Raw genomic sequence first — 22,167 nt, forward strand, 5'->3', positions numbered from 1 at the left:
AAGACAAAATAATAATGCTTTTAGAAGGAATATAGCAGAATATCCTCTTGGTTGTAGATAGAAAATTATTACACCAAAGGTAGAAAAAACGAAAGAATTTTTAAAAAGAAAGAAGAAAACAATGAAAAATGTTAGTAAATCAGACTCTTATTCAATTAAGAGCTCTGTTCATCTTTTTTTTTTTTTTGAGATTTTTTCTATTTATTTGAGAGAGAGTGAGAGAGCAAAGCAGGGGAGGCTGCAGAAGGAAAGGGAGAAGCAGAGTTCTTGCTAAGCAGGGAGCCCAATGTGGGGCTTGATGTGGACTCGATCCCAGGACCCTGGGATCACGACCAGAGCCAAAGACAGATGCTTAACCAGCTGAGCCACCCAGGCATCCCCCAGAACTCTGTTCATCTAAAGATGCTATTAAGCAAGTGAAAGGCAAGTCATGGGACGAGGGGAAACAGTTTTAGCAACCATAACCAACCAACATAGGACTCATTATGAAAAGAATTTTTATAAATCAATAAGAAAAAGACAATCTGCTTAAAAATGCACAAAAGCCTTAAACAGGCATTATACAAAAAGAGAAAATCCAAATTTATAAAACTAAATATTGGAAAACATCCTTGCCCATTGTGTAACCTTGGAAATATAATAAATCCACAACATGATACTACTAACCTGCCACTGAAATGGGTATTTTTCTTAATTTAATACCAAGTGTTTATAAGGATGCTGATGATCCTTTATTCAGGATATTGAATAATATTGTTGATGACAGTATCAGTTAATACAACTGGAAAATAATTTAGCATTGCTTGTAAAGTTGAAGACTTCTATGACCTAGAGTTAAACCCCTAGAAACACAGACAATAGAAATGTGTACTCTGGGCTCAAGTACACATGCAGGAATGTTTTATAACATCATTATTCATAATAAGTCCAAAATTTTAAAAAATGCTCATCAACAGCAGAAAAGTTTATGGAATATTATAAAGCAATATAATAACTGTTTTACAGCGATTCACTAACCTATATGCTTATGCCTTAGTTTCTTTCATTTACTCGCTGTTTCACAATTTAAAAAAAAAAGTTAAGAAAAGCAAAAAAAAAAAAAAAAACTCAGCATCCTATACCATCCCATTTATTTCCCTTTCTTCTCTTAATAACACTTGATATTACTTGTTTTTTATTTCTTATAATACCATGTTTACACACACACACAACAACAACAACAACAACAACTTGAGGATGTTTATGTGCATTGTCTTAAACCCTACCAAACACGAAACAACTTGAGGTCAGGGCCATATCTTTATCTTCCCTCATATCTTTCAGAGTTTCTGCAGTATGGTCAGCCCAGACCAGGCACTCTGTACTCAAACATGAAAGGATTTGGAGAGACTTAATTTACTGGCTGACTGGAATGAATCTCTTTCTACATAAAGTTGAAACTCTCCTGTGCCTACCTCACCCTTCCCATATCAAAACTTTGTAACACACATACACATACGCCCACACAGAAACTGATAAATGTATTAATCATGACCAAAAAACAAAACCAGGCTCCCAAAGCAGAAAGAAATTGAGAAAAAAAAATGCAAGGTCAATTTCTACTTACTGTATTCCATCATTTCCTTTTACTTTCTAGGTGATTTGAGAAAACCTAGACATTAGCCCTAATTCCTATCTGGGTCTAGGAGAGTAGGATATGTGTAGTTGTGTATTTTTAAAAAGATTTATTTATTTATTTGAGAGAGAGAGAAACAGACAGAGAGCACTCATGCAAGTCTGGGATGGGACAGGTGGTGCGGGAATTAGGCAGACTTCAGTCTGAGAGTGGAGCCTGACACAGGGCTTGATTTCATAACCCTGAGATCATGACCCTGGAATCATGATCTGAACTGAAATCAAGAGCTGGTCGTTTAACCAACTGAGCCACCCAGACACCCCTGTAGTTCTGTATTTTTTATGACTTTGGTATTCCCTGAGGTAAGAGGCATCAATGTCTATGAAATATTTGTGAGATTCTAATAAGAAGTGTTGTGAGCTTCTAAGAATTAATTCAACAAAGTTAGATTATGTTAAAATAAAAGTAGTGAGATTTGAGATAAAGAGTTGGATGGTCCCTGGTTCAAATCCTAGCTCCATCTCTTCATAGCTGTCTGACATTAGCCAATGTATTCTCTCTGAGCTTTAGTTTCATCAAATTGTTTTTTTTTTTAAGATTTTATTTATTTATTCATGAGAGACACAGAGGGAGAGAGGCAGAGACACAGGCAGAGGGAGAAGCAGGCTCCTTGTGGGGAGCCAGACATGGGACCCGATCCCAGGTCTCCAGGATCACACCCTGGGCTGAAGGCAGCGCTAAACTGCTGAGCCACTGGGACTGCCCTTCAAATTTTAAAGTGAAGATGATATTAACCTTCTATCTAGGTTGCTATGAACAGCAGTAAGATCACACATATAACAGGACTTGGTGGATAAAGGATTCTGATGTTCTTTTCTTTCCATCCTCTGAATTTATTGGAGATTGTGATGGGGTCAACTGCCAGTTTGTAATCTCTATTCCTTCTTCAAAACAAGGGCTGGTAGACTTGGTAAATGAACTAATGGTACAGATGAAAGAGACATTTTTAATTCAGTCAAAAAGAATTTCAAGGAAGTGCCAAGTAAGAGTACTGAAATTTCATTATAGAAATCCTAAGAACACAAAATCACGAAAAACTAAAGAACCTATTTTACATAAATAACATGATACTGATGCTTACAATTGTTTGTAAAGACATTTAAAATGTGAAATACATCACAACTGTTTTCATATCCCTGAGTATAATGATACTATGAATTCCTATTTTTAACTGTCAGTTAATTAACTATTCAGTCTCAAGATGTTTGAATCGATTAAATTCCTGCAACCATATTAATTTATGTAAATCCAACAACCTAATTATTTCAAGATTCTAAGTCAGCACCTTCTTGCATTTAGGCAGTTAGAAAAACTAACAAAAATTACTAGATTCACTAGGTCACATTTAAAGATTCTACGTTAATAAAGAAAGTCAACATTAGGAATTGTTCTTATTTCACCCATGATGTTCTTCTAGATTTATTAGGGCAACAAATGAAAAAGTAAGTCTAACTCATTCCCCAGTGACTTGTTCTATGACATTTTTTCCTTAAACTAGATTTAAGAGCATCTCTGTCTGGTTCTATCTTGCTTACTGAGTAATATTTGTTCTGGCCCCAAATATCTGGGCTCCAACTATCACTTTTTTGCTTATTCTGGTCACCTACAATGCTTTCCTTTCTACCCCACCCACCTTCAAAATACAGCTCCCCTGCACTGTCCTCTCCAAGAAAACTTACCTCTCAACCAATTCCTCAATGATGGCCATCTTTGGAATTCCTACCACATGTATAATCATACATCTTGATTTGCTCACTATTATGGGTTTTTCCTATTCCCCTAACTACACTGCAAGTTCTTCCAAGATAAGGATTGAGTTCCCACCTTAACCTGTCTTCCCAACAACTTCTAACCTAGTTCTTGGCACCTCATAGGCCTGTTGAGTGGGAATGACAGTATAGGAACAAGAATGCCTGAATTAAATAGCCTGCTGCAAAAACTACTAAATGCTAAATGCATCTTAAATCATCATGTGGCTCATCCACAGAAAATCAAAACAGGTGGAGAGAGAGGAGGGTGCAAACACACTCAGGGAAGCCCCTTTAATCTTTTTGGCAGAAGTTCTATTTTGTTTTGTCTGACAAGCTGCATATTGTCGATCTTTCATCTTTTCCTTGTCTGAGAGACAAGGAAACATATTGTTGTTTACTCTGGTCCCAGCCCCAGAAAGCTAACTAAGCTGCCTTGCCCACTGGCTTTCAAGGGGTTCCAATGGGGAGCACCAGCAGATTAGAGAAGTGAGGTCAGGGTGGTTATTCCTCCACCTCCTGCCTTGTGGGGGTCCCCACCGGCTGGCTGCATCCTTCCCCCTATGGCCTCAGCAGCCCTCTTTACACAGCATCACCATGTCCAGGCCCTGGTAACTCAGTCCCCTCACCTCACCCCTTGTTCTCTATGGCACTAGACCCAGTGCTTTCTCTACACCCTGCTCATGCATCTGCAAAACTCTCTTCAAATTACCCAATTTGAATGGGCTATTTCCTGTTAGGACCAGAGATGATTTGGAAACTGTGATATTCTTTTTTTTTTTTTTAATTTTTATTTATTTATGATAGTCACAGAGAGAGAGAGAGAGGCAGAGACATAGGCAGAGGGAGAAGCAGGCTCCATGCACCGGGAGCCCGACATGGGATTCGATCCCGGGTCTCCAGGATCGCGCCCTGGGCCAAAGGCAGGTGCCAAACCGCTGCGCCACCCAGGGATCCCTGGAAACTGTGATATTCAAAGCAAAAAGGAATAAATGTGATGATTTCTAGACAGAGGGGCAACAAGAACAAAGGCCCAGAGGCAGGATATTTGGTATTTATGCAAGAGCAAGCAGGCCAGTAGGGCTCGAGAGAGGTAAGGCTAATAAGAGATGAATATAAAAAGAAAACAAAGACCAGATAATTCAGGGCTTTGATGGCTATTATAAAGCCTTGACCATTTACTTTGGGTGACCACTGGAGAGTTTAGAAGAGATAAATTATCTAACTTTCTTTTTAGCAGGATGACTGGAAGCTCTATTAAAAATATACTGAAAAGGGCCACGATAAAACAGGGTGACCAATCTAGAAGCTATGACATTATTCTGCCCTTGATATATTATTGGTGGGTTGACCTGAGTAGTGGACATGGCAAAAGTAGTTGGTTTCCAATATATTTTAATAGTAAAACCATCAGAATTTGCTGACAGATTAGAAGTGAAATGTTCTCATTTCTTGCATTATTTTTCTTTATAGCACTTATCACTTTTTGACACATACACATTTAACGTTCAGTGTTTCACCTGACCCTCTCACAGAAATGAGAGCTCCATAAAGACAGGGAAATTTTTTGTCCATTTTTTCACTCCTTATACCCCTCAATGCCTGATACACAGGAGACACTCAAATAAATAACTGTTAACTGAATTGGTTCATCTGAAGAATTTTAATAACTCAATTAAGATATTTACTCTTGTAATGTTCCTTTCCTTTTGTAGACATCATTAATTATAGGTTTGACATTATTATTCCACTATGAACCATTTACCATAGTGAATCCACATTAAATTGATCTACATTGTTTAGAAAGTGCCATCTAGATTACATATACAGCTTAGTAGCCTCTGCTCTGATAACTGATATAAACAAACAGCTGTTGATGTGCTAGACTTGGAGCTAAATCATCGCTGGGTTATAATTGATTTGATTTAATTAGTGTGAGTGTCAGGGAGGCATATTCACAAGGGCAGAGGGTTTAAAAACTACTCTTGTATTGAGGCAATATATTCATGCTCTTTGAGTGTATGATCTATTGATAAAGCTGCTTTGATGCGGCCATTTTGATGCCATGATAATATGATGACACCAATTTGAGGGGATGAGTTTGAAACAGTTTGTGACACTACCTAAAATCAAACCATCAGATTTTCACCCTGCATTTTCCACCAAGTGATAAGCTTCATTCCATCTTTGAGATTCAAGAGACTGAGGTAGAAGACAAGGTCGGGCCAAGAATAAATGGAAGGATGGCTGAGGTTAGGTTCCATCTTTGAGGATGCATATGCTTGCCATGTAGGCATATCTTAGAAGGGGACCTCAATAATTCTAAATGGAATTTCTGTCACTCTCTGAATAGTCAACTATATCTCAAATGGTCTGTGCACTGAATAATCATTCACTTATATTTAAATTCATTTAGTTGTTTGATAATAGCAATTTGTTCTATTTTACATGTGTGAAAATGGACTGGTTTCCTTTGCTTTATTGCAATGCTTTCTTCTTGTTAGGCCAGTCTCATCTGCTTAAGTTTCTACCAGACCCCAGAGATGAGGGAAAGAGAGAGGGTATCAGGACAGAGTTATTTCTTACCCTCAGTTTCAGACACATAGAAAATCCTCAGTTGGGTTTCTAATGGTTTTCTTAGGGCTCCCAGTTACATCTAGAACCGTGTGAAGTCTCATTTGTTAAAGACCCAAAGAAGTGGCATCTACCAGAGCCAAAGAGAAAGGCATTTATCATTTCTCCAACCAGGACTTGTCTAAGGGAAGATGCCTTCCAAGGCACTGCTGACCACAGTGAGTAGCACCCACAGGCAACCTTCAAGAAATTCCTTACTGAAGAGATAATAATTACCAAGCCAGTTGTGCCCATTTGACAACACAAAAGTAGTTTATGATGTTTTGTGTGTGCACGAGAACAGAATTGGTACTTGTTTTAGGAGCCAGAGCACAGTTTAGCTGGGTTCTCTCCACAAAGTTGCAATCAAGGTATTAACTGGGTATTTTCCTTCCTGAAGTTCAGGGTCCTCTGCTAAGCTTACTTGGTTGTTGGCAGAATTTAGTTCCTTATAGTTGTGGGACTGTATGTTCCCTACCAGAGAACTCTCTTCAAAACCAGGTCACATCATAGGAACTTGCTTCCTCTACTCTAGCAGGAGAGTCTCTCACCCTAGAGAAGGCCCAGACCCTCTTTCAGGGCCTTTCATCTGATTAAGTCTGGCCCAGGCTTGTCACAATATAATGTAACTTAATCATGGGAGTGACATCTCAACACCTCTGGCTTATTTGCTGGTTAGAAGCAAATGACAGGTCCCAAAACACACAAAGGGAAGGTATTACACAAGGCTTGTGCACCAGGAAATGGAGAACCTTTGGGAGTCACCATCACATCATCTGTCTACCACATTACTGTTTAAATTAATGACAAGTTTTGTTGTGAGTATAAACTTAATCTGTTTTCATTAAAAATCCAACCATTATATTACAAAATAGGTACGCAAAGTTTCTAGCAACTGGCTAGAAGTCAGAGACATAACACAGAAATCTTGCATTCTGATAGGCTTGACAAAATGTTTTATATTCTAATTTACATTGCACATTGCTGTAAGTAAATTAATAGCTAACGATGACCAGGCCAGTAGATTCAGCAGAGGAAATGTTCTAAACCCAATATACCACTGTTCCAAAAATTGATGGAAAACATACACAAACCAGGACTGGAAGAATCAAAGATTCATTTACATGAAACCAGGAGGTATTCTTAGTATGGGCCAGAGCTGAGGGGAGGGGGTTATGTTTATATGATCTCCTTAATGTCCTCATCTATGAAGCCCTTCCAAACGCCCTGGGCAGCTTTTGGATCACTTTGCTTTAGGACTACTTCTGACAGATGCTTGGCCAAAGTGACCAAAAAAGTGTAGCTAAAGAAATTAGATGCTAAAACCAAAGCAAAATCCTAGAAGATTATGACAACTTATAGGCATGGAATTTTTTCCCAGAAATATAGAGGTCACTGCAGATAGCCTTTCTAGTACATACATGGTGCTAATATTGATGTCTCATCACTGCCCTATAGATTTTGATGTGGAGGACTTCTGATTATCTCATTCATTTTACAAGCTCACCAATTAAGTCCAAAGCCCTGTCCAGTCAGGATGAGTGCTTCCCTCCTCCATATACTTCTATAGTTTTGTATGTAACACTAAAGTAGTCTATCACTATACTCCATTCTTACCAAATTAATAAAATACATATGAATCAAAATATAAATTCCTCAAGGTATGTTAGGGTCTAAGTCTTGAGAAAACATCCCAGCCTTAATTTCCTTCCTTCTTTATCTTCTTCAACTATTCCAAGGAATTCAAATTACATTTATCAGGGAAGACCAGAGATAGCATTTTTACATAATGATTTAATAAAAGTGGTATTGACTGAAAAAAAATTAGACTACAGACCTATTTCATTAACCCAGGCCACTAAGAATACAAAAAGGTGGGGGGAGGGATCCCTGGGTGGCGCAGCGGTTTGGCGCCTGCCTTTGGCCCAGGGCGCGATCCTGGAGACCCGGGATCGAATCCCACATCGGGCTCCCGGTGCATGGAGCCTGCTTCTCCCTCTGCCTCTCTCTCTCTGTCTCTCTCTCTCTCTCTCTGTGACTATCATAAATAAATTTAAGAAAAAAAAAAAAGGTGGGGGGAAGGCCCTGAAACCTGTAGCTATGAGAGGTCAAAACAATTTCTAATCATGTGAGCTTAGAATTTGCTTACTCCATACTAAATACATATCATTTAGAAGATTAATTTATGCCATAGATTTCATGCATTAGCCAAGAAGAAGGAAATGGCAATAATTCCACCATATGGAGAAGAATTGCCATAAGATGGGCAATTTATTCAACAAATGTTGGTAGAGCACCTACTAGATGCCAGGCACTATTCTATACCATGGGAAAATAAAGATAAACCAGGCAGACAAAGTGCTTGATATCATGGAGATATCTTGGGGTTGTGGAGGGCAGGAAGTAAACAATAAACCAATTAACGAGATAATTACAGATCGATTTTGGCAACTATTAAGGAAAAAAATAATAAAGGTACAGGAATAGAGTACAATTAGATGTTTATGAGGGTAAGGTAGTCAGGGAAGTTTCCTCAGAAGAGGCAATGTTTTAATAGAGACCTCAGTTGGAAAGGACAGAACTAAACAGAGGTCTGGAGAAAAATGTACCAGGCTTTGGTATAAGCAGGTTCTAAAACTGGAAGGCAGAGGAAAGACTCATGGTCTGAATAGTGAGAAGGCAGGAGTCATAAGCAGCCAGTGTGAAGAGAGAGGCAAGAAACAAGATAACACAGAGCCTTAGAAATTCATGGCTCTGTGTTGAGTCTGGGTAATAAGAAACAATAGGAGTTTTAGTTATTATATTTTAAAAGTTCAAATATAGCATTATGCACTTAGACTAAGTTCTTCACAAATATAAACTCATTTAATCATTTAAACAAGCCTATAAGATAAATGCTTTATTATTCCTATTTTTTGGATAAGGAAACTAAGAGCCAGAGAGATTTCATCATTATCATCACATGGGCCTGTTTATAACAGAACCAGAACTGTAACTAGGACAGACTATTTTAAGGTTTTATTTATTTATTCATGAGAGACACAGAGAGAGAGAGGCAGAGACATAGGCAGAGGGAGAAGCAGGCTCCCTCAAAGAGCCTGATGTGGGACTGGATCCCATGACACTGGGACCACGCCCTGAGCTGATTTATTTTTCAAGTTCACTTTGGTTGCAATGTGGAGGAACAAATATAAGAGGGCAAGAATAGTCCAGGCCAGAGATGATGGACCTTAGGTTTAGGGATGACAGTGCAGCACCTGAGAACATGGTGTCTTAGTCTATCCAGGACGCCACAACAAACAACAAAGTAACTATGTTTACTTCTATATAGTGAAGCCTATAGCAGCAGAGAGATTATCAACAAAATAAGAAATCAGAATTATGTGACCCATAAACTAAGAAAAAAATTTTATTTAACAAAAATTTTATTAACCCTTTAGAAGGCACATTTGAACTGGGACTCGAAGAAGGACAAAGAAAAGTATATTTCTGGGCAGAGGGAAATTATGTGCAAAAGTTCTCAGACAGAAGAGACTTTAAAAAACACCAGTGCTGGGACGCCTGGGTGGCTCAGCAGTTGAGCGCCTGCCTTAGGCTCAGGGTGTGATCCTAGAGTCTCAGGATCCAGTCCCATATCATCAGACTCCCTGCGTGGAGCCTACTTCTCTTTCTGCCTGTATTTCTGCCTCTGTCTCTCTGTGTCTTTCATGAATAAGTAAATAAAATATTAAAAAAAAAAAAACACCAGTGCAGATAAGGCTGCATGAGTGAGGTGAGGAGGCCCTTGGAAGATTTTAAGCAGGAAGATAGCATCATAGAATTCACTCAAGCAGCCAGTTAACAATGGTATATTGAACATCTGTGTGACAGGCACTACCACCAGGTGCTGGCACATGCATACCTTAGAATTTGGGAAGCAGTAACAGGCCATCCTCTATACCACTGTTGTGTGCTCCATAATTCATCCTCTCCCTAGACTATACAGAGGAACATGAATGAGAAAGCGATATTTTAAAAGTACCACTGTTGAGTCTATCAAATTCACTGTAACTCCTAAGTGCTAAGAAAATAACCTAATCGGGGGGTACAGTTGGCTGAGGATCTGACTCTTGGTTTCAGCTCAAGTCATGATCTCAGGGTCTTGGGATGGAACTCTGAGTTGGGCTCTGTGCTCAGTGGGGAGTTTTCATGAAATTCCCCTTCCCTCCCATGCTCACTCTCTCTCTCTAAAATAATAAATAAATAAATCTTTGAAAAAAAAAAAAGAAAAGAACCTAATCTGGTTCATTACCATAGAATCTGCTGAATTAAGGCTCACTGACTCAATGTACAAAAGAATAAATGCTGGTAAGGCCAACTGTAGCTCTAAATAATAGAGACTATAAATGATTCCAGCTTAAAATAGTAAGAGTTTCTAAAGCAAATATTTTTTTACAGTCTCTTATAAATAATTCAGATTTCTGTTTGAACCACCTGTCAGTGTTCCTGGAAAAACTAAACTCAATGCACACACTCCTATGACTCTATTTCCTGTTCCATAAGCCACAGTGGATAAGGATCCAGAGGACAGAGAGGCTCTCTCCACATTTTCTCTCACTGGATCCACGTTCTTGTCCACAAACAACCCAGAAACTATAGATGGCAGTTAAGGAAGAAGGAGCTGAAGAGGAGGCATTGGATAGGGAGGGGCTCACTCTTCCAGAGTTGAGACAGTCTGGCACATGGCAAAGAACTATATTTCAGGAAAATTCTTTAAGATGTGCTGAGATTCAGGTTTCTCATCTTATATCATGGGGGAAAAAAACCAGCAAGAGACAAATTAATAAAGATGATTATTGCAAATAATGCTAAATGTCTGGAAAAAAAGAAAAACAGAGCACTATGACAGAGACTGAGAAGGGGGGAATTCTGAAGAAGCCAAGTAACCTGGAGCAGGACTCAGCCCAAGGTGGTGTCACTGCACAAAAGGAATAGTGGAATTCTACACATCATAAGTCATGGCTATTCAATGGGGCAGGAAGAGGGAGCATAAGCATCCCCTAAAAGTATATTTGCTCATTCATTCTTTCCTGAATAGAAACTAAGAGTCGATGGGGAGGAAGAGAGCTAGGATTCAGAAGGCAGGGAAAGGCTGTCACCCCCATCAGGGGCAAACCAGGAAATACTAACAAAATGGAAATCAAGACTTGCCCTGACACTGTCCATATTTACAAAAAAAGAGCCCAAACCCAGGCTAGTGTGTCTCCAGGTTCTATGCCAGAAACTTCAGTTGGTTGAAGGGTGTGGCTTTGTTTCTGAATCCCTGCTGCTCCAACAGAGGCTGACAAAAAAAAATGAACTGAATAAGTGAGGGAATAAATAAGCTAATGTTTAAGTGTTGCTAAAAAACAAGGCAATGGGACCAACATGGAGTTGTTTATGCTACTTCATGTCACCAAACCAAGATTTAACTTTCTTACGGTTGGGACGCCTGAGTGGCTCAGTGGTTGAGCATCCGCCTTCAGCTCAGGGCATGATCCCGGAGTCCTGGGATCGAGTTCTGAGTCAGGCTCCCTGCATGGAGCCTGCTTTTCCTCCCTCTCTGCCTCTCTCTATGTCTCTCATGAATAAACAAACAAAATCTTAAAAAAAAAAAAAAACTTCCTTACAGTTTAAGCTTTCCCAAAAATTCAATTTTACACCAGTCCATCAGGAATCACCTGATCAGCCTTGGTCAAATAATCTGTCTAACGGGTTTTGCCATTCCCTAAAGGAAAGTGATTTGCAATAACCAACGTGGCATAAATTCCTTGTTCCCATTCCCTCTACCTGTAAAAGTTGTTCATTCTGCACAGCTCCTTGGAGCTCCTTTCCCTCTGCTAGATTGGAAACTGACTGATTTGAATCAGTTTTTGCTCAAATAAACTCTTAAAATTTGTAACACGCTCCAGCTTATCTTTCAGGGTCATATGAGGGGAAATAAAGGAGACCCCCACCGGCTCCAGGAGTAATGATGGTGCCTCTTGGGCTCCCTGTGGGCCTTGCCAACTTGCTGCCTCTGGAGGTCCTGGCTGAGCCCCTCTAGGACCCTATCTCTGCAGCATCCATGTCAGGAGCTTTCAAACTGAGCATTTCTTTTCCCATACCGGGTCCAAAACCCAGCTGGAGTGTCAGTCTGCATTGAACTTAGAAACTGGACATACCTGGGGATGTGTTTTGGGTCCAGCTAGGAAACTGGTCCAGGGACACCGGGTCTGACGTGGAAACCAGATCAGGTCCAGGAACAGACTGGGTCTGACTTGGAAACTGGACCAGGTCCAGCGATGGCCTGAATCTGCCTTGGAAACTGGACGTCAGACTGGATCAACTTAAACTGGGTTCAGTATGAGGCCTCAAGTGAATAATAAAATGTTAAGGCTGTAAAAGCAGGAGAACCTCAATGAAAATCATCTTGAAATTCAGTGGTCACCATAGAGAACTTTAAACCCAGATAAACTTACCCATTTTGAGGTGCTATAGAGCTAACAAGGGCTAAACCAAGCACTCACAGGAAAAGGCCAAGGCAAGATTGTTTCTCCTCCTCTACAGTTTCTGATGACTGGGAGGAGACCCGCGGGAACACTCCACTTGCTCCACAGCTGTCAGGGAAAGGGCCAGAGCTAGAAGATCACAGTCCCCACCTGGCAGCGCTCCTGGGTCTCTGAGGCACCCAATTGCCTGATCGAGAGAGGAACCGGCAATTTCAGGTCCTTCTTTTCCAAATCTAGGTTGGCAGGCCAAAAACAAACAAACAAACAAACAAAAATCAGGATTACAACTTTGAATTGTGACTGTGAATTTGCTCTAAAGTGCCCACTGGTTGTTGATCCTCTGTCCCGGGACAGCCATTACCTCCTTATTTGCCTCATTTTGTGTCCTGAGAACTTGGCTTATCAGCAGCCATCAAGTCCGGAGCTCCAAAAATAAGGCTAGGCAGACAGGTTGCACCCCATTTGCAACTAGCTACAGCTGACACGGTGTGGATAGCACTCTACTTGCTTCTAGGGTCCTGCTGCCTGTTGCCTGCTCTCAGTGGAATTGAGTTTTGGGTTTGTTGCTGTTGTTTGTTTTCTCCTTGCTTATCTTTGGTGGTGGCTCTGGATCTTGAAAGGATATTATATTTTGTACCCCTTTTGGTGACAGCTTTTGCCCCCATGAGGTTGTTCAGTACTGCCAGGAATAGTTATTGTTTGTCCTGGCTGAAACCTGACAATCACTTAAAATAGTTTTTTGCACAGATAAACTCTTAAAACTTTAATATGCCCCAGTTTGTTTTTTAACAGCTCACACTAAGACCGGCAATTGTACGACAGCAGCAGCATCCGCTTCAGAAGGGTAGCTCCAGGGCCAGAGGAAATGAGAGCTCTGTTTATAGTATTGCATTTAAAAGAAAAAGATTATCAAATAATCCTTCACTGAAAAGCATGTTGTTTATTCACTATTTGAAAAGAAACCTCATAATACAAAAAATAAACTAGAGAGAACAAATCTGAACAAGAAGATTCCCAATTAGACCTTGGAGCATTTTCTCCTGGAAAAAGCAGCCATTTTTTAAAACTCTGGGAAACTTGGAGGCGTCATTAGCATATCTGGCCACCAGATGTCACCATTGGTTTAAGCAAATGTGCTCTGTCTCATTCTAGGCCAATGCATGGTTTTGGATTTGGGGGACCTTATGGCAACTCACCTGAACAGTTGATGAAACCGAGGGACTCCAGTTAGTTCCTAGCTATTTTATGGAGGAATTAGAACTCTGTCTAGCATCTTCAAATTCCCTTTCTAGTGCTTTCTCTGTTCTATGATCATTATTAAAAAGAAAAAAAAAATGAAACCAGCTCTATGATGCCCTTTACACTAGGAAGAATTATATCAAAGCCATTGTCATTGTCACAGGCTCAAATCTGAGTAATAGTGTTTCTCACCTTTACCTTTAATTTTTTTTTTTAATTTATTTATTCATGAGAGACACAGAGAGAGGGGCAGAAGCAGGCTCCCAGTGGGGAGCCTATGCAGGACTCAATCCCAGGACCCTGGGATCATGACAGAGCCAAAAGCAGATGCTCAACCACTGAGCCAGCCAGATACCCTTTTCCCTTTTTTAAAACTCTGAACTCTCAGGCATTGGCAGTTGGAACAGATCTTCACAAAGAGAAAAGAAGTGGCAGGCAGCCAGGGTGGCTCAGCGGTTCAGTGCCGCCTTGAGCCCAGGGCCTGATCCTGGAGACCAGGGATTGAGTCCCACGTTGGGCTCCCCACCATGGAGCCTCCTTCTCCCTCTGCCTGTGTCTCTGCCTCTCTCTGTGCATGTGTGCCTGTCGTGGATAGATGGGTGGAATCTTAAAAAAAAAAAAAAATCTTTCTTAAAAAAAAAGTAGGGAAGAACTTGCCAATCAGAATCCAACTGAAACTTACTCTCTTTAGGCAGATGATATTTAAACAGTAGTCCCTAAGAAGACAGTTCATATTTCTGAAATTGACAAATGATTTTTTCAATGTATGTGTGTGCCCAGGATTACTTTGTTAGTGTTTCTCTATTTTTATTAATATAAAGATTAGTGTTAATATCTTTTGTTGCTAATCCTCTGGCTGCTGACTTCCCAGATAGTCTATCATTTACACAAATCTATTTTCTCTTCAATAAGACTCCTTCTGCATCCTCACCTTCATTCAAATATTCCAAAACCAATTCCCTTAAATTCCTACCTCCTCCATTCTCACAACTGCTACTGCCTTCTCAGGGAGAAAACATTTGATAGATTTCTATTTCCTAATGATACTGCAAAGGTACTTCGGAAGTTCCTCACTACATAAAAACCATCAGTATTAGTTTTCCCACTACAAACGTAAATATCAAAGAAACAATACATGGTAAGAGCAAAGACCAATGGGGAAAGCAAGGAAGTGTGTGTGCCTGAGATTGGAAGGAAGACAATCCCAAGTAGGAATTTACTCCTGGCTTGTTCTTATTAAATCACATGATTCTGGTATTGTGTTTTTTATAGCTCCATGATTTTGTTTTTTATTTGGCAAACAGAATTAAAATCGCTATTCAAACAAAATGACAAGAAATTGTGTGAGCTGAGATGAACAAAAATGCACAGTTGATTTATTTAAGTTCCAGGAATAATAGTCAATGAGTTTGAATAAAATGTGCCGCTAAAAACAGGACATTAAAGATAATTTAAATATATTCAGTGCAGTCATTCATTCCAGTTTCATGCACGTTAAGTAGCTTTTTATCTCTAAGGTGCCATCAGCGGGACTCTCAAACATTCAAAATACCAGCATTATATCATTAACACATTTCTGGTCAATGAGTTGAGTAATGTAGAACTTATGAAAATATGTATTGCCATTCTCTTTCAAATGAGCTGCATATTACATCCATTAACATAACTATATTGATCTAATTTCCTTATTTTCAGTAGAGTGCAGTTTGGAAATATAAAATTGACAAATGAGAGCCAAATGAGGAAAGGGGGCTTACACAAAAGATCATAAATTATAAAACCTCAATAAGGAATATCCTAGATAATTGCCATAATGTAGAAGGGTTAATAGTATGCATTTAGTGTTTTTAAAAAAGAAAATCTTACATGTTTTAACCATTCTATTTCAGCCAGACTGTATCTGTTGGCAGTGGATTATTTAATCTCTGTTTCAGAGAGCGAGTGTGAATTCACCTAAGTGTCTAGGTTATTTATCACATGGACTGTGGGGGGATCACATGAGAGCCTAGATGGGCACTTGGATCCTACTCCCAGAGATGCTTGCTTTAACTGGCCCAGGATGTGGCCCAATCAGAGATTTAAAAGCTTCCCAGATGATTCTAATGTGCAGACTAGGTTGACAGTCACTGTACCAAATTTCACATTTTATAAAATGGATATTAACACACTTACTGTTATTTTCAGTGTCATTTAATAAAGAGTTTAATTGCAAGTTAGCTTTAAAATGTGCTTGGGGAAATCTTTCAAATTACTGCAAAAGGTGACCACAAACCAAACATTCTTTACAACCAAGAGAAGAATATGAAATTAGATGAACCTTCATGCATCTCTCAATCAATGACTCCATTACAAAATTTCCAAAAGCCAATTCTTTGGAACTTCCAAAGAACATTTTTGATGCTACCGAAAAAAGGTCAAACCCAAAAAATCTAATATCAAATAATTTGGTCTTAAACACACTTTTTTTTTTCCTACAGGGGTTCCTAGAGTTGATAATGGTAATAGATTGTAAATCTTCAAGAAGGACAGAATTCCTTGTCCTGTGTAAGCCTTCAGTAAGTGTGTTCATCGATTGAAGGAATCACGGGCCTAAAAATTCATGGAACACACTTCAGGAAATGTGATCCAGGAATGTCTTTTAAAACAATAATAAAAAAATAAAAATAAAAAAATAAAAAATAAAAAAATAAAACTATAATAATTAAGACCCAGAACCAAAAATGTTATCCAAAGATTTCACTGTGCAGTCTGATAACACCGCTTGCTTAACATTCTCCTTTGGATATATTATTATATTGCCTTCAAATATTTGGAAGTGTTCTACTGGATGGCCAGCATAGGGATAAAGACTACAAACTCAGAAGTAAAATTTATGTTCACACCAGCATTTTTTATTTAATCTCTCTTGTGCCTCAGTATCTTCACCTGTAAAGTGGGAAAAATGTATCACTCCTACCTCAGGATATGTAGTGCTTAAGAAACTTAGGTTATTGACACTCTTTTACAATAACAAGAGAGACATTTAAAAGTAAGGGGCCAGGGCTAGGTGGCTCAGTCGGCTAGGCATCAAACTCTTGATCTCAGCTCAGATCCTGATCTCAGGGTCAGGTGTTCAAGCTCTGTACTGGGAGCCTACTTAAAAAAATAAGTAAAAGAAAGGACCCAAACTATCATAAAAAGAATTTCAAAGGAAATTTTTTTTAAGATTTTATTCATTTATTCATGAGAGACACAGAGAGAGAGAGGCAGAAATATAGGCAGAGGGAGGAGCAGGCTCCTGATATGGGACTCGATCCTGGACCCCAGGATCATGCCCTCAGTCAAAGGCAGATGCTCAACAGCTGAGCCATCCAGATGTCCCTCAAAGGAAATTTTTTAAGAATCTATCCTATGACTTCTGAACCCTCTGACCTACTTTGGGAATATGAAAGAATTGAAATAAGAAAGGAGAAGGAATATTTGTAAAGGGAACACTCTAAAAAGAGCTGTAGCCTTGTTAATGGTCTACACTACCCAACTCTACTGAGGATTCAGAAGTATCCACTTGGCCATCCTGAGTGGGCACATCCCTGCACTTTGAGGACCCCAGGCCTGCCATCTGCTTTCTGCTTAGAGGATCTGGAGGATCAGAGATGACTAACTGCTCTGGAGGCAGATCCATCTGCATTCCCAGAGTTCTTCAGGGCATAGAACAGTAGGGTGTTTCCTGTGGACCAGAGGCAGCTGATGAGAGTCTGGCCCAGTGGGGTCCTCGAGGGGCAGCAGAAAGAAGCTGCAGGTCAAACCAAATTCCTAGGAATTTCCACTTGCTTTAGGAGCAAGTGGCCTCCAGAATTCTAAATGGTCTGCCAGTCAGCAACATGGGAACTGCAAGAAAGAGATCCCTAGCACCTAGAAAGACTCCATAGAAGTACCTCATGAGGAAAGGATCGATCGGCTTTAAACCCAAAGACCCAAAATGGCTGAATGAAGATTAACGAGGGCCTCTTTCTAGGGCAGACTCACAGGGAAAACAGGCCCAGGCTGGACCAAAGATTGTCTGTTAAATCAAGGACAGAGCTTGGTTAATATCCTGGGCTCCAAAATCTAATTATTGAATTGAGCCTGGTTCGTGACCTTAATTGACAGTAGGGTGATCTATTACTTAAGCATGAGCAGAAAAGTCATGGGGTCTGGAGAAATTTTCATCCAAGGGTGCCCAATGATTACTGAATGAATTTTAAAGGGGCAGCAAAGACAAAAATAAAGACCATTTGATGATATACCATGAATCCTGCAACACATGCATAATATGTGCATGTTTTTAAATAGAATGCTTCAGGAGCACCTGGCTGGCTCAGTCAACAGAGTGCAGCCATTGAACTCAGGGTTGGGAGTTTGGGCTCCACATAGGGTGTGGAGATTACTTAAAGAAAAAAATCTTTAAAAATAAATCCATAGGATTTTCATAAATTCCCATGAAATAAAGAATGATAATACTCTCAATTTTATATCCATGCTACTCAAGGTGTAGTCTGTGAACCAGCAGCAGCAACACTGGCAGCTTTTTAGAAATTCAGAATCTCAAGCTTCACCCCAGACCTGTTAAATCAGAACCTGCATTTTAACAACGTCCCCAGGGGATTCATATGCCTGTTAAAGATATAAAAGCATTGCCTTATACCACTCAGCTGTCCATAAGAAAGTCTTTGTGATATTTGAATATCTACTAATTGTGACATAACCATTCCATTGAAGTCATCATAAAGGACTCAAAATACCAAAAAATATGTTATAGCACTTTGGCATTTTCAAAGCTCTTTTTATTCCTGTAATACAGTTAACTGGTTGACTTTTAATCTGATTCGGGTATTTCACCTGTTACCTCATACACTTAGTACACATGAAAGTGGTTGCGCAAGTGACAAGAAAACCTATCTCTAACACCTGGTGTTCCTAGGCCACCTTCCAATACCAAAGAAAGATTAGATATATCAGCATCTGTTATTGAGTAATACACTCACATTAGCTTATCCTACCAATATGGACACAGAACTTCTAGATTCCATGGATAAGTGAAAGACAGCCTTCCAGATTACCATAGCCTCAGGAAAATTTGCTTGGGTGGCTTCTTCAGCAGAAATGGAGACATATTACCTCCTTTGGCTGCTCACACCCCTTTAATTCAGCCTCTCTCACTAACTGGGATACCCCTCGCTACAAATCAAGAGGCAAATTATCATCTCAGTGTCAGTAGATGGATTCAAGGGTAAAATTTGCAAACATAAATTTTACTCAGGAGAGCCAAAGAAAATGCAAAATAGTATGAGAGGCACCCAAGACATAAGCCAGATGTGGGTATGATGGGCTCATGGTATTTAGATGATATCAAATCAATATTTATTGAATGAATAAATATATCATAAATGAATAAAGGAAATGAATAGGTCTGGAATGCATATGTTTTAGGCTACTTTGTATTTCTAAATTCCTATAGTTCCCTGATGAATGAAATCTATGCAGTGTTTCTTTTTTATTCTTTCTCATGCTTGAACTCACTTTACAGCTGTGGGGATTCCATTGTGTTTCAACAGAGCAATATTGAAATCCAGACAAGGCCATCCTCATAAGATCACTAGCTATGGTTTTAAAATTTTAAATCTGGGTTCCATCACTTGTAGGCTTGTAATCTTCGATAGCTATGTAACTTGTGGAGCCCCTATGTCTTCCTTTATAACATAAAACTAGTAATGCCTCATCTATGGGATTATTGTGTGATTTAGAGAGGGTAATGACTGTGGAAGTTTGTAGCATGGTGTGGGTAGAGAGTAAGTCCTCAATTACTCACTGTACATTTCTTGACCTCACCGCCACCCTAGATGCCTTGTTCTGGGCTTTGCTTAAATCTTATTCCTGTCCTTATTAAATTCACTCTCTGAGGCTAATATAAATTGTCTAATTCTAGAAATTATTCACAGAGGCAAAGCATAGAATTAGTTTTATTTTTCTACTTTCAAGTTCATTTGTAGGTTCATTCATACATTCATCAAATAATCTATTGAGCACTTAGCAAGCATCAGATATAATCCCAATATATCCAACTAGAAATAAGCCTCATTAAGAAACAATTCTGTAACCAGTGCTAACAGTCAAAATGCTTGCTGCTTGTTCTGCTCTGCATCAAGTTCCATCTGCACAGACATTCATCCATTTACAGGGTCTGTGGAAATGGATCAATATTGAGATATATAAAAATTCTCATATACAGTTCTCTTCATAACAAAACGTATTTGAGTAGAAAATGATAGACACACACATCAGGTCATATTTATATTCATATAAATATTTTCATATTTATATTTTCTCATTTTATTTCCTAGGGGGGAAAAGGCTCCAATATTAGACTAATTCAGAATGGAATGCCTGTCAATGTTTTTAAGCTCCAATTGGTGAGAAGTGGCCTTTCCTAATTACCATCTGAATCTCCAAGATGTTGAGCTATAGGTGTCATGATTCTTCCTGGGCAAGACCACTAAACAGCACTGGTAAGCACACATGGGGCGTTTTCTTTAATCCTGTTCCAGGATGAGTTGCTTGTATTAGGTACTTTTATATTCACATGAACTTCAAATTCTTTTTTTTTTTTTTTTTTTTTTTTTTTTGGACTTCAAATTCTTTACCAAACCAAAGTCACATGAATGGAACAAAGAAAACAGGTACTGTTTTAGGTATTGGATTAGAAACAAAAATGATTTAGCCTCAGTTACAAATGACTTTATAACTCTGTATCTTCTGAGGAGGGAAAAATAACTTTAGAAAAAAAGATACAACCTGTAAATTTTACAGATGCTTTTAACAATAAAGGTAGGAAATGCAAGTGAAAAATGAATCTCAGAAAGGAGGTACTCATTGAAAGATAAAATATTTTAAGTCCTGAGAACACTGGTGACCACAAAGATGAATAAACCTAGTTTAGACAAGAGTTGTAGACTACAGAGAGAAGATGGATCTTTCTCCCAGAATAGTGATTGGCAAGCGATCCTACCAAGCAGAAAAGTGAAGAGACTCTTAGGTGGGATGCAGAAGCAGAGCTTGGGGCTTCTTTTGGATTGTTCCACGTCTCTGGGTTTTAGGAAATAAGCATGCTGAAACATACTATCAAATGTTTAAACAATACTTAGGATTGTATTTCATCCCATTTAGCTGGCAACGGGGTTTTAGAATGATGCCATAAAACACTGCAAACCTTCAATCTAGCATAAATAAGGCTAAATCCTTGCTCATGATTCAGGTGAGTCCTCTTGCATCCCCAGCATTCAGCCTGGCTCAGAGCAGGTAATCTGTAAATATTTGCTTAACGAAGGAGGTTGAACTGACCTAGAATTTGTTTAGACATCCCCATATCCCAAGATTTTGGAATTAATTGTGACCTTTCATGTGTGTGTGTTGTATGTTTTCCCTCTAACAGAAATTAAACCAATAAAATAGACTTTATATAAAGGGCTCAGCAAATTAATGATAGTTTTTCACATTATTAAAACAAAATATCTAACATATAAAAGACTAAAATAGTTATTAGTATCCTTTAAATTTAAATTCTATTTGAAATAATGAAGTGAGGGATCCCTGCGTGGCGCAGCGGTTTGGCGCCTGCCTTTGGCCCAGGGTGCGATCCTGGAGACCGGGGATCGAGTCCCACGTCGGGCTCCCGGTGCATGGAGCCTGCTTCTCCCTCTGCCTGTGTCTCTGCCTCTCTCTCTCTCTGTGTGACTATCATAAAAAAAAAAAAAAAGGAAATAATGAAGTGAAAGCTCACTGTGTGGTACACTGTGTGTATCATTCCTCCACCCCTTGCATTTGTATTTCCTACAGTAAACAGACAAGTAAGTGCAGCTTGATAAATCCTGGCAAGCAGTGGGTACTCTGCACTACATCTCTTGAGAAAAGAAGATTGGAGAACACAGCTTAGGCCAGAAGCCCTAAGTAATTTTCTTCCACACTAAACTGCTATCTGTTTGACTGCTCATATCAGAGGAGGTTATTACAGTGTGATGAGAGAAGACAGCACTACAAAACCCTCCTGCAAGACCATGGTAAATCAAGTACCAGGGTCTAACAAGGAGGAACAAGTTGTCCCCTTGTCTGATGTTCCTTGCTACCTTATGGGCTCCTGAATTCATGGAACAGTCACTAAGGTTAAAACAGGGAGAAATGGGAGGTTCTCAAGGAGAAAAGCTAAATAAGCCCTCAGGAAGGGCAAAAACTAAGTTAGCTATGATAAACCATAAACATTCTCTCATTCCCTCATCCCCTCTGTCTCTCTCATTCTCTCTCTTACTTTCATACACACACACACACACACACACACACACACACACACCTTTCCTTATTGTTTTGCTAATCA

At 39.3% G+C, this 22,167-nt stretch overlaps 1 protein-coding gene across 1 annotated transcript in view; it reads right to left on the reverse strand.

Annotated features, from left to right (window-relative positions):
* NXPH1 (neurexophilin 1) overlaps window positions 1-22,167 on the reverse strand; it is a 433,080-nt gene that overhangs the window by 384,654 nt on the left and 26,259 nt on the right. Inside the window, exons 8-10 of the mRNA XM_077856780.1 lie at window positions 12,219-12,778; window positions 11,265-11,356; window positions 9,938-10,013 (exon numbers count right to left, since the gene is read on the reverse strand). The gene's annotated coding sequence lies outside the window, so the exon portion shown is untranslated. The remainder of the gene's footprint in view (window positions 1-9,937; window positions 10,014-11,264; window positions 11,357-12,218; window positions 12,779-22,167) is intronic.

Source organism: Canis aureus, chromosome 18 (genome assembly GCF_053574225.1).
Source record: "Canis aureus isolate CA01 chromosome 18, VMU_Caureus_v.1.0, whole genome shotgun sequence".
NCBI classification, from domain to species: domain Eukaryota; kingdom Metazoa; phylum Chordata; class Mammalia; order Carnivora; family Canidae; genus Canis; species Canis aureus.